Genomic DNA, 12,496 nt, shown 5'->3' with positions numbered 1-12,496 from the left:
GTACATTTCAAAGTTAAATGCATCAAACTGGTGCACTTTGAGAGCAAAATTAAGAGGCTAGATCTATGAAGAACTTTGTGCTCTTGTAGTAATTTAATCATAAACACATTGGTTGTATAGATATTAATGGTGAAGACACAGCAACAAATTCACACCCACAAAGCATAAAAGAGACAGAGTTTAATGCAGTTCACAAATGGTCAAAACAGAAAATTGACTACAGCACACATTTGAGCCAGGGCTCGACATCAAGCATTGTCATGTGCAAATTGGCTATTCACTTGTCCAAGTTAAATGTACTTATCCGGATTGTAAAAAGGACAGTTGCTAAAGTAACTTGTCAAAGTTTCTGTTGTATATTTTTCTAAAATTATGACCGATGCCCAACCTAATAGAGTACCTATGCAATCAATTAAATACTCTGCGACAGAAATGTAAACTGCACTGGGTAGGGGAGGAGGCAATTGTCATATGATAATTATTTTATGTTATGTATGGTAGTCAAATGAGATCTACTTTTTCATCATGTTATTGCAGCAAGATCTTTCATGTACAATAAAGGCTATAGCTATACATTATCACAATACCAAAATTTCAGTAGTTGGTTGTGAAATTTGACGATTCTCAAAACCAGGTTTAATACCACAACAAATACTAACACTATCTAATAATGCGTAAATATCGTTATAGACATTTTTATTAGAATCCTCTCATGTCAGTTGGGTCTGGGTAGCTCAGTGAGTATTGATGCCAACTACCACCCCTGGAGTCGCAAGATTGAATCCAGGGCATGCTGAGTGACTCCAGCCAGGTCTTCTAAGCAATCAAATTGGCCTGGTTGCTAGGGAAGGTACTGTCACATGAGGTAACCTCCTGGTGGTGGCGATTAGTGGTTCTCGCTCTCAGTGGGGCACGTGGTAAGTTGTGCGTGGATCATGGAGAGTAGCATGAGCGAGTCTCCGTGGTGTCATGCACAACGAGCCACGTGATAAGATGCGCAGATTGATGGTCTCAGAAGTGGAGGCAACTGAGACTTATCCTCCACCACCCGGATTGAGGTGAGTAACTGCACCACTATGAGGACCAACTAAGTAGTGGGAATTGGGCATTCCAAATTGGGAAAAGGGGATAAAAAAAATGTTTTTTTAAAATACTCTCATGTCAACGTACACATTTCTGTCAGGCGATGAAGCAACCTTATTTCATTAATTTCACTTTATGAGCGTGTAAAACGCTTTTCATGTGGTACAAGGGAGGGCGCAGGGTCTTCTGTGTGTTTTTTTTTTTAACAGCTTTAAAAGTATTCAGAATTAAATACAACATAAAACTACTACTGGTCTTTACTGTATGATTATAAGACATTAAATCATATTATTTTTAAAGCTAAATTAATTTTAAAGCTACTAAAATTACCCAGCCAAGAGCAGTGTGTAGATTGACATGCCTTTGCCAAAGGTCTGCCTTAATGTCAATGATGCTATAAGCCAGTCAAAGTAGCTGCCACTAGCTTTTACGCATAATCGAATCTGATGAGTAAATCCGCCAGCAATGCAGGCCAGTGGGTTAATCAGTCTTGCAATCTGCTTATCTGAACTACAAAAAAGAAACAATACGCACATACTGTATGTGCACACACAAAGCTATGACAACCAACCATTGTTTTAAAAATAATCGGTTCACAACACCCTTCAACAGACTCTACAGTGAAGCTCAAAAACACATTGGGCCTCATTCATGAAACGCAAGCAGAACACATTTTTGTGTAAATTGTTTGTAAAGCCAGTCTGATGAAATTTTAGGATTCATGGAAGATTTTGTATTTTCAAAACGTTAGTTGGTACGAACATAATGTAAACCTGCTCCTGACCATGTGTAAATCAAGCGCAAGACATCCGAATGTGCATGCACACTGTAATATCTGGGGCCTGGGTAGCTCAGCGAGTATTGATGTTGACTGCCACCCTTGGAGTCGTGAGTTCGAATCCAGGGCATGCTGAGTGACTCCAGCCAGGTCTCCTAAGCAACCAAATTGGCCCGGTTGCTAGGGAGGGTAGAGTCACATGGGGTAACCTCCTCGTGGTCGTGATTAGGGGTTCTCTCACAGATTAAAACAAATCTGTAATATCTTACAGAGTTTCAATCAAAGACCTTCTTCAAGCATTCTATCAATTTCTTTTAAGATTGTTCTTTTGCAAGGAAAGTATATCAATTTACAGTCTTGGATTTACTCAAAATTTTCTACAATGTCATATCAATGCTCTAAACTGAACCAGAGAAGGTGGTGGACATCCTCCTGTCAGCATGAACTGACATTTTTTGTACACTAAAAAAATAATGTCAAACCTTTTTTAGTGACCTCTTGGACCGTTTAATTCACAAAAGAACCTCTGAAGACAGCAAATATGCCTTTAAGTTACGAACTATCTTTTTAGATGCGAGAATCAATGTTTTATGATTTGGATGCACACACATTATTTTATAACTGTTCGCATGTATGATAAAAGCTTCCTATTGTAATTTAACAAGCGACTCTGAAGCTTTCCTTTATGGCATTTTCATGGCCGTGGATTATGATAATTGTGAATGAACGTGCACGCACGCTCCATTTACGAATGTCCTTTTTCACAGACTGTGATGACGTGTTTCCGCCTCATTTATTAGCAGAGTAAATCGAGCAAAACATTTTTATATCATAATTTTTTTAATTGTTGATTGTACATTTATTCAATTATGCTTTGTGTTATATTACCCTGGAATTAGTTTTAAAAAATGTGTTACCACAGCTGCGAGGGGGTTTCGATTTCAGCAGCTGAGAGAGTGACAGTAAATTTTGCTGTTTTAACCCACTGCTTTCTATTTTTTTTTCTTCTGGAAGTTCATTCAAATGTAATAATGGACTTTTTCTTTTGCTCTTGGAGCAAATGGGTAAGTGAAAATAATGTTTGCTGTGGCCTCCCATTCACCTCTGTTGAAGTTTAAACTGCAATCGGTTACTTCCGCGTTCCAAAACCCAGAGTGTGAAAAGGGTCTATTCACTAACATACACATGTTGTCCTAACAAATCTGGATGAAGCATTTGTGGTTCCGGTGGAAAGTTTTCAGGAAGCTCCATTTTAAGCGGAAATGACTCCCAATACTTTCGTATATTCAAATTTTACTTTCGACAAATGTAACTAGTTGTAACCTCATTTTAAACAACATCCAAAAAGAAACATCCATAATATGTAACACTATTTAACTTAGATTATGAAGTTAAACATAGTTAATGAAATGTCACCAGGAAATAAAAAAGTGAGTGCTTTGCAATTGGGTATTTACAATAGTTAATAAAGTATCCTTCATAATAAGTACAGGTCAAATAAAAGACATGTAATGGTCTAATGCTACAGTGACTAAACGGAAATGTTCTGGTCATATTTAACACCAACATCAACATCAATTAAACAAATGAAATTATATTTTGCATAAAAGGAAATTAAACCAATATTTAGGATTATTACAATGTATTATTATATATTATTGTTTACAATAATGTTTCTCATTACTATATTGGTCATTAATTACAGTAAAAGTTGTTGTACAATGATGTGTGCGTGTGTGTATATATATATATATATATATAAATATATTTGGGCTGTCGATTTAACGTGTTAATTCAGTGCGATTAATTTGACAAAAAATAACGCGTTAAAAAAATTAACGCAAGTAATCGCGCCATAATAAGGAAGATTCCTCAGAAATTCAAGCTTGTAGTACCACCTGTTTACTCCAAAGGGCAGGAAGTGAAATTTCAGCTGTATGAGCAACGCACAGTTTATATAGTGAAGAAAACAACCCACAACACAGACATGAGTTACGTTCTTACGTTCAAAACACTTGAAGGAGCGCAAATGCGAACTAAGGGATCTCAAGATGTGTTTAAAGATTGAGTATTAAGTTATTAACTTGAAACATTTTATGTTTATGATGCAATGAACCCGAGACGCTACACAAGCATTTCTGACGCAGGTGTAGATTGACGAGCTCTTAAACAAGCCCTCATAATAAATCTCCAACTGATTGACAAATTCACTTGTGAAATGAATTGCAGTGAACTGTATGCCAATGATTGACTTATGATCAATAATATGGTAGTAAATAATACATTGTATTCTAAAGCCGCTTTTTGTATTGTCTTATCAATGATTAACTCTTCTGCTACAAGAATGTAAAGCATTTTAATTATCTGAATATTTTTTTATTATATATATAAAATTTTTAAATATTGAAATATAACTATGTATAATTATATATTGATATAAATATGTATAATCTTTATATATTGAATTATTGTTATATGAGGGGCTTTCTCAGCAAATATTTGTATACGCGATTAATTAATCGGGACACCATGTAATTAATTTGATTTAAAAAAATGTAATCAATTGACAACCCTAATATATATATATATATATATATATATATATACACACACACACACAAGTCAAAATAAATAAAACATTAACTATTTATACGTCATAGTTGCGCTTAGTTTCTTGGGACTAATTTTTATATATTGATAGATAGCTATAAAAGCAGAGAAAATAAAAAGTAGTCCCAAGAAACTGAGCGCAACTATGACGTATAAATAGTTTACGTTTTATTTATTTTTACTATGCGGCAATGAGAATCTTAACACGTTTAGTGAGAATCACCCAACTGCCAGCAAACGGAATTTGACCTGAAAACTATTTGAATCTGCACGCGAGGTTTGGAATCAGCTGTCAAAGCTCGCGCTATGGTTTGCAGCGATGTCCGCAAGCTACATGCTAGTCTGACTCAGAGCTTTTTTTTTTTTTGCTCTTGAGCGGCATGCATTGTCAAGACATTTCTTCCTGATAGCACACATGCAGTGCAACTATAAACCGTGTGTTTTAAATAAAGCACAGACATCGCCCGGCATTGCTGTATGTGGAACTTACTATTAACGTACTTCGGCATGGAATTGAAGGTCGATTTAAGATCATATATCGTCTTATTCCTTGGACTGAAAGTGCCGTGGTTTCACCGGTACATTATGGGCAGTGCAGTTTTTTGTATATTCACAGACTAACAATCCTCCTCGTGCTAGCTTGCTAACCCACGCGCCCACCCTCATTGTGATAAAAACTGAACGAAACCAGAATATGAAGAGTTGTATGCAAAGAGGAAGCTTTTTACCTGGAGAAAATGCCTTTGATGCGCCATCAGTGTTGAAATAGCCCTCTTTTGTGTACTGTAGCCCTTCTCTTGCCCTTGAGACAGCAAACCACACAACCTACAGGCTGCACTGCACTTGCCCTGCCACTGTCTGCACAGACAGAGGAAAGAGATGCATGTCATGAGGCTGCTTTTACGCTGTTAGTCTAGTTAGAGCCACAAGAGGTCGTAGGAACATGTAAGATACTGTATGTAAAGCTGAGTCCATGATGGCATTTTTTAGAATTTGTTCCACATCGTTACAGTATTTGGTGCATAATAACACACACACACACACACACACACACACACACACATACATACATACATATATATATATATATATTAAAATACATATATTCCTCAAATATATATATAAATCCTAAAGACATGAATTGCAATTTTGCAATATATGTAGGCAGGGCCGTAACCACTGAAGGGGACAAGCCCCCTCCAATAATCAAATATGGCAAAATTAATGCATCAGCAAGTTCAGAAACCGGTTCAAAGTGTCATTGTCATGAACGATGTTCCTTAAGTAATGAAACATCTATTTGTCCACTGTTTTATGCTAGAAATGTTATACTAACAACAGTAATTTCCAAGGATGAAAAATACTCTTCAAATAAAATTTTGAATGTGTAATATGTACTCACGTAATATGTACTTTTACTCACAATTGTGAATGTGAAAGACAACATTAACAGACCTGTTTTCCACATATCAGGCATAAGGCAAAAAGAAAATCAGTGCATATTGTGAACGAATATGGTATTTGTCCAGCTTTTGAAGTAGCCCTTTAGAAAATTATTAATAAATTAAACGTTATCACACTTAGATTTGAACTAGGACATAATAAGGCTTGTGGCTTTAATTTAATTTTAATATTTTATTTAATTTCAGTTAATTTCAATTACATTTTTAATTTAATTTGTTTTTAGGTTGTGACAAGGACAGTGTCATATATATAAATATATGTACAACAATCTGCTAAGTGTCTTCTTTCAAAAGAGACCAGGGTTCATGAACAGCCATTTGTTTAATAGTAGTTGTTCACCTAAAAATGAAAATTCTGTAATTTTCTCACCCTTACATTATTACAAACCTGTATGCAGTTGTTGTTGTTTATACACTCACCTAAAGGATTATTAGGAACACCATACTAATACTGTGTTTGACCCCCTTTCGCCTTCAGAACTGCCTTAATTCTACGTGGCATTGATTCAACAAGGTGCTGAAAGCATTCTTTAGAAATGTTGGCCCATATTGATAGGATAGCATCTTGCAGTTGATGGAGATTTGTGGGATGCACATCCAGGGCACGAAGCTCCCGTTCCACCACATCCCAAAGATGCTCTATTGGGTTGAGATCTGGTGACTGTGGGGGCCATTTTAGTACAGTGAACTCATTGTCATGTTCAAGAAACCAGTTTGAAATGATTCAAGCTTTGTGACATGGTGCATTATCCTGCTGGAAGTAGCCATCAGAGGATGGGTACATGGAGGCCAAAAGGGATGGACATGGACAGAAACAATGCTCAGGTAGGCCGTGGCATTTAAACGATGCCCAATTGGCACTAAAGGGGCCTAAAGTGTGCCAAGAAAACAACCGCCACACCATTAAACCACCACCACCAGCCTGCACAGTGGTAACAAGGCATGATGGATCCATGTTCTCATTCTGTTTACGCCAAATTCTGACTCTACCATCTGAATGTCTCAACAGAAATCAAGACTCATCAGACCAGGCAACATTTTTCCAGTCTTCAACTGTCCAATTTTGGTGAGCTCTTGCAAATTGTAGCCTCTTTTTCCTATTTGTAGTGGAGATGAGTGGTACCCGGTGGGGTCTTCTGCTGTTGTAGCCCATCCGCCTCAAGGTTGTGCATGTTGTGGCTTCACAAATGCTCTGCTGCCTACCTCGGTTGTAACGAGTGGTTATTTCAGGCAAAGTTGCTCTTCTATCAGCTTGAATCAGTCGGCCCATTCTCCTCTCACCTCTAGCATCAACAAGGCATTTTTGCCCACAGGACTGCCGTATACTGGATGTTTTTCCCTTTTCACACCATTCTTTGTAAACCCTAGAAATGGTTGTGCGTGAAAAATCCCAGTAACTGAGCAGATTGTGAAATACTCAGACCGGCCCGTCTGGCACCAACAACCATGCCACGCTCAAAATTGCTTAAATCAACTTTCTTTCCCATTCTGACATTCAGTTTGTAGTTCGGGAGATTGTCTTGACCAGGACCACACCCCTAAATGCATTGAAGCAACTGCCATGTGATTGGTTGATTAGATAATTGCATTAATGAGAAATTGAACAGGTGTTCCTAATAATCCTTTAGGTGAGTGTATACATATAATTTGTGTTATTGGAACATGAGAAATATATCTTTACACAGCTCTGTTCTACAACAACAATTCACAGTGAGCAGGACTGTCCAGCTTAAAAATAAAATAAAATACAACTAGTATAAATTTGAATTTCTTCTTAGGCCATAAGGCAGTGTTGTGTTGTATGGACAATCACTGATGTAATATTTAAATACAATTAAACAAATACCTAACTTATTTCTCTATTACAATGCATATTTTAAATTTCTTGCCATGTCGTATATTTCAGGTGACATTTTCAGGCTGATCAGAAAACTTGCTTGCATAAGTAGTTTTTTGGCAAAGAATAGTGTGGACATCCTATGTCATGCAGATAATGAATGAAGACTCCAGAGTCCAGTCATATCAGTAACCTTATAAAACTGTTTTATTCTACATAGAGAGGGTCCGCACATGGTTCACATGCCATGTTAGAATCACATGACCAGCAGAATACTACTCCCTTAATCTCAGTAACCGTTCTGTTATTTAACACTTTCACTCACTGATTCAAGTAATCATGGCTGACTGTGAATAGTAAATTTCTACAATGGCATCTGAAACTGAAAACTATTGCGTTTGAATGATGCTACATCCGTGCCACTAGTTGTCACTGTAAGTCCAAGACGACTCAAAGACAAAAGTTACTTAGTGCACCTTAAAAACATCAGTAATTAAAACTGATCTCTGAGATGGTATGCATTATCTCTGAGATCTACATATATATTGGTGTGTGCATAAATGATTCGCTAGGTCTCTGGAGGCTATGTACCGATATATTTATGTAGTTGGATTTATTTATGTAGCCAGTTTGGATCAATACATTGCTTAGTCTTTTCAATTAGTTAACAGAGAAAGTTTGTTCTGCTACCTTGTCCTGATATACAACTTTAACATTATTAATCCCATATTCAGGACAATTTAGAATGTTTGCAAGCATGGATAACTTACTTAAGATGTATGGTTTATTGACTTCCGGTGCACTTTATTAAATATTAAATATGCTTGATCTTCAGATAAAGTGAAAGCTCCATGGTAACATTTCTAATGAAATCTATTAAATGTTATCCTTTTAACAATCTTGGTGCAGCATTGAGGTCTTCAAATAGTCTTGCCCATTAAGCTGACATCCTGTTAGGTCTGATTGTGTATTCAATAAGGAACAAGAACATTTGCATATGTATTCTGGACACGTCCCTTATAATAATGCTGGGGTGTATTCCAACATTTAGTCTTATTTAGTAGTCTTTGGAGGAGAGCTTTAAGCTTCAAGGGCTTACGGACATAGCAACAAGAAACTTATGTAGGAATTCTGATTCACACAAGGGTTAAGTATCCTAGCTGTGTGCACATTCACAGGTATACATACATGCCACGTTTTCTCTGACACCACATAACCTAGATTCATTGTAATGCTTTTTACGCACCTGGCGAACCATTATTATATTGCTATTTGTGAGCTGTTCTTGGTCCACTGTAGGCAAGGTCTTTGTTGCTCTTCACCAGTTACCAGTTACCAGCTTCACCAGATTTTTATTTAAATTTTTTAGGTTTTACTATTTACTGCTACTATTGCTAAAACTTTGAACAAACCCCTAACCCTATGTATTAAACTTTGGTGCGTAAATTAGGGTTAAATTAGGGTTACCGTATATAACCATACCGTGTATGTTTAATTCTTTCCACTTTGTTGACTTGTTTTTAGGCTCCATCCTATGACATTTGTTATCCTGTCTGTTCTCGCACATGCACACTCCACAAAAACCTGTAAGAACGGTACTGAACATGACCACATAAGCAGCATTCTTTGGGAGAAACCTGGGTGTGTTAAACCACTTTCCCTTAATCGGCGTAAGGAATTCTACGTTCTTGTTTACAAGATGTTTCAGAACGCTTACTGCAAAAACACTGGAATAAACCAAGTGCATGTACAGTAAATGTGGTCGATGTAAATGGGGCTCTTTAGACTTTGGCCTGTAAGCAACCAGCCACCACACAACATCCTAGCAACCACCCAGAACATTGTAGTCAGAGGCACAAAAACCATATATGCAAGGTATGCAACGCATAGGGTGTAAAGGGGGGGGGGCACGTAAAGACAGATATGGTGCAAAATTAAAGCTTATAATGGACAACATTCTAACCGCACCCCCAGCACCACACCCGCTCGACAGATTCATGGGGTGCGAAATTAAAGCTTATAATGGACAACACCAAAACACCCCCCACCCTGCTCGACAGATACATGGGCCACAAAACTTTGTTTTGCATACACACTCAGAAATGGGTAGCTGTGCCCCTGATTGTAGCAACCACATTGCAACACACTAAAAACAGACACAGCACCCTATCATTGAGCCATTGAATTTTGCATGGGTAAGCATCACTCACATTTTCTTTAGAATTTCTTTAAAATTTTGTTGTTGATGAGTCCATTACTGTGGTGTCAACAGAATTATTTTATGATATGACTATATGAGTCAGCAACATCAACTGCCTTCAGAATTCAAAGTGAGTAGAGCTGAGGTTGCATTGCCCTTTCTCTACACTCTTGGCTGCATATTTGGGAGCTGAAGCAGCTTATTTGCACAAACCAAGCATCCTAAATTTCAGGATTAGGTAACAATGAGTAAAAAAAAACAATGAGAAAGCTTTCTCTCTTAAGTGTCTTTTTCTGTTACATTCTAAAGTGCTATGATGCCTAAACAAATCATGTTAACCACATAACTGCTTGTGTGGTATGCAAACAAGGCCTCTGGGGCAACCTGTAATAGTTGTAATGAAAGACTTGATTCTGTGGCACTGGTTCTCAACTTGTTTTGCTTCACGTGGAAGGACAAGAGTGTTGAGAAAGGCCAGACTACATTAAATATGTATTCCATTTCAACTAGAATGTGAAAACATGTTTTTTGCAGTGAATTATAATTAAATTCAAGAGACATAAACCCATAATAATGAATTAAAAAACATTTTTGTTTACTAAAATTGGCCACGCAAGACGCAACCCATCCATGTTGGCATTTGCCTAATCTGGCTATAGATGCCACCAAGTGCCAGAAATACCTAAGTGAAATGTGAAGCATTTTCTCCTCCCTTCTAAAAGTTGATAAGCCTATTTATTTTGCTACTTTTAACCATTATCATTTCATTTATTATTAGTTACATTGTATTATTTGCATTTAGCATTGTTCATTGCCTGCTATTTGCGACCCTATCAGAACAGACCTGCAACGCAGCTCTATGAGTGAAATTGTAACTGTGAGTCAATGAAACTTTACAAATGGGGCTAAACTAATCTGCGTTAGTGAATAGTGGATGACTGCTTTGCAGGTGACTATCCTAGTAGTGCAGGCTTGGTATTTGGAGCCTCACAATGAATCAAAGCTAAAAAGAGCAAGGGAGAAAAATAGATGCAAGAGGGCAAAAAAACAAAACAATATAATTTTAGATTAGCACTAATATTTAACATAGTTTTTTTGTGTTTGCATACTGGTGCAACATGCGCACCTGCTACTGCATAACATACTAAACTCTCACACCACCTGAACAAGTTCAACACCTGGAGGGCTCTTCATAGTCAGCTGTAACACTAGCTGTCCCTGGGCTCCAGGCCTCCAAGTAGATTTGCATCTGCCATGGTTTTCTCTCCAGCATTGCTCTCTGTATCTCACTGGTCTCTTCCATTCTCATGATAATGAGCACAAGTAAAAGTAGCCTTTGCTGCTCTATAATTTTATCACGTGGGATATCTGCGCCGGTGCTATCTACACCTGATCATTTTACATTAGAGGTTGTAATGAGCTAATTTTGGCTCATATGTTTTGATCTTATCAAAAACAATAATTGATAAAATAGGCACTCCCTTTGTATGTGTAACCTCACCTGTCCTATATATATATATACTGTGTATATTGTATTTTAAATTGTAGAAATGACAAAAAAACAAAACAACATTTAGGTTACTGTTTGTATATTTAAAATGTATTGATGTAAATGTAATTTGAATATATTTTAGGTATTTACCATCTTTTTACAGAATATTTTTATATTTCTATATTTCAAAATAAATAAAACATAGACTATGTATATTTACAATTTTGAATATATTTTGAATATTTACCGGATTTTTCCTGAAACATTTTTGGCAATTCTTCTATATATATATATATATATATATATATATATATTCAACAAGAATAAAAAATTGCATTTTTGTAACTACATTCATAAATTAAAAATAATAATATTAATAGTATTGACATATTTAATATTAATAAAATATACTATTTAATATTCAGAAGTGCTTAAATAACTTACAGTGCATTCAATGTATACATTTTATAATTTTGTGTTCTCTTGGAATTGAACCTTGGTGTTGCAACTTTCTGCCCCTGAAGTATATTTTATAATGTTTGAAATGTATTTTGGTTTAGAAAGACTCTAATTTCTTTCATATGAATGAGTTATATATTGGTTTAAAATCAAGGCCTGACATATGCTTTTTCAGATTATACTACAGGTATCCACAACAAGACTCTATGGATAAGTGCGGTCATTGTATTGAATAAAAATAATGTCTGTTGATATTAACTGAAAAGAAATTGGTTTATGTTGTGATTCTGATTAGCAGCAGGTTTTCCTCTTTGTAAACATCAATGTTTTGGTTATGTTCTCCATAAATAAACAAAGCCACATGGTGTTTGGAGCACATCTGTCAGCAGAGGCTTATTTTCCACACAGAGAAGTTTATGTTTTAATTGTATTAAACTTATTGACATCAGTGTGACCAAAATGAACAGTTGACCTCTCGTATTCATGATTTACATGTGAAAAAAAGACTCAATAGGGATACTCCCCTGTCCTCAAATTTAAGGAGACACACTGTCTGAAGATAAATGCCGCTTCT

The 12,496-nt window shown here is 36.3% G+C and overlaps 1 protein-coding gene across 1 annotated transcript in view; it reads right to left on the bottom strand.

Moving 5' to 3' along the window:
* Positions 1–5,332, bottom strand: part of LOC127627033 (glycerol-3-phosphate acyltransferase 1, mitochondrial-like) — a 34,760-nt gene extending 29,428 nt beyond the window's left edge. Inside the window, exon 1 of the mRNA XM_052103235.1 lies at positions 5,200–5,332. The gene's annotated coding sequence lies outside the window, so the exon portion shown is untranslated. The remainder of the gene's footprint in view (positions 1–5,199) is intronic.
* Between the last annotated feature and the right edge of the window lie 7,164 nt (positions 5,333–12,496).

Source organism: Xyrauchen texanus, chromosome 33 (assembly GCF_025860055.1).
Source record: "Xyrauchen texanus isolate HMW12.3.18 chromosome 33, RBS_HiC_50CHRs, whole genome shotgun sequence".
Classification (NCBI taxonomy): domain Eukaryota; kingdom Metazoa; phylum Chordata; class Actinopteri; order Cypriniformes; family Catostomidae; genus Xyrauchen; species Xyrauchen texanus.
This window is presented reverse-complemented; position numbering and strand designations above follow the sequence as displayed.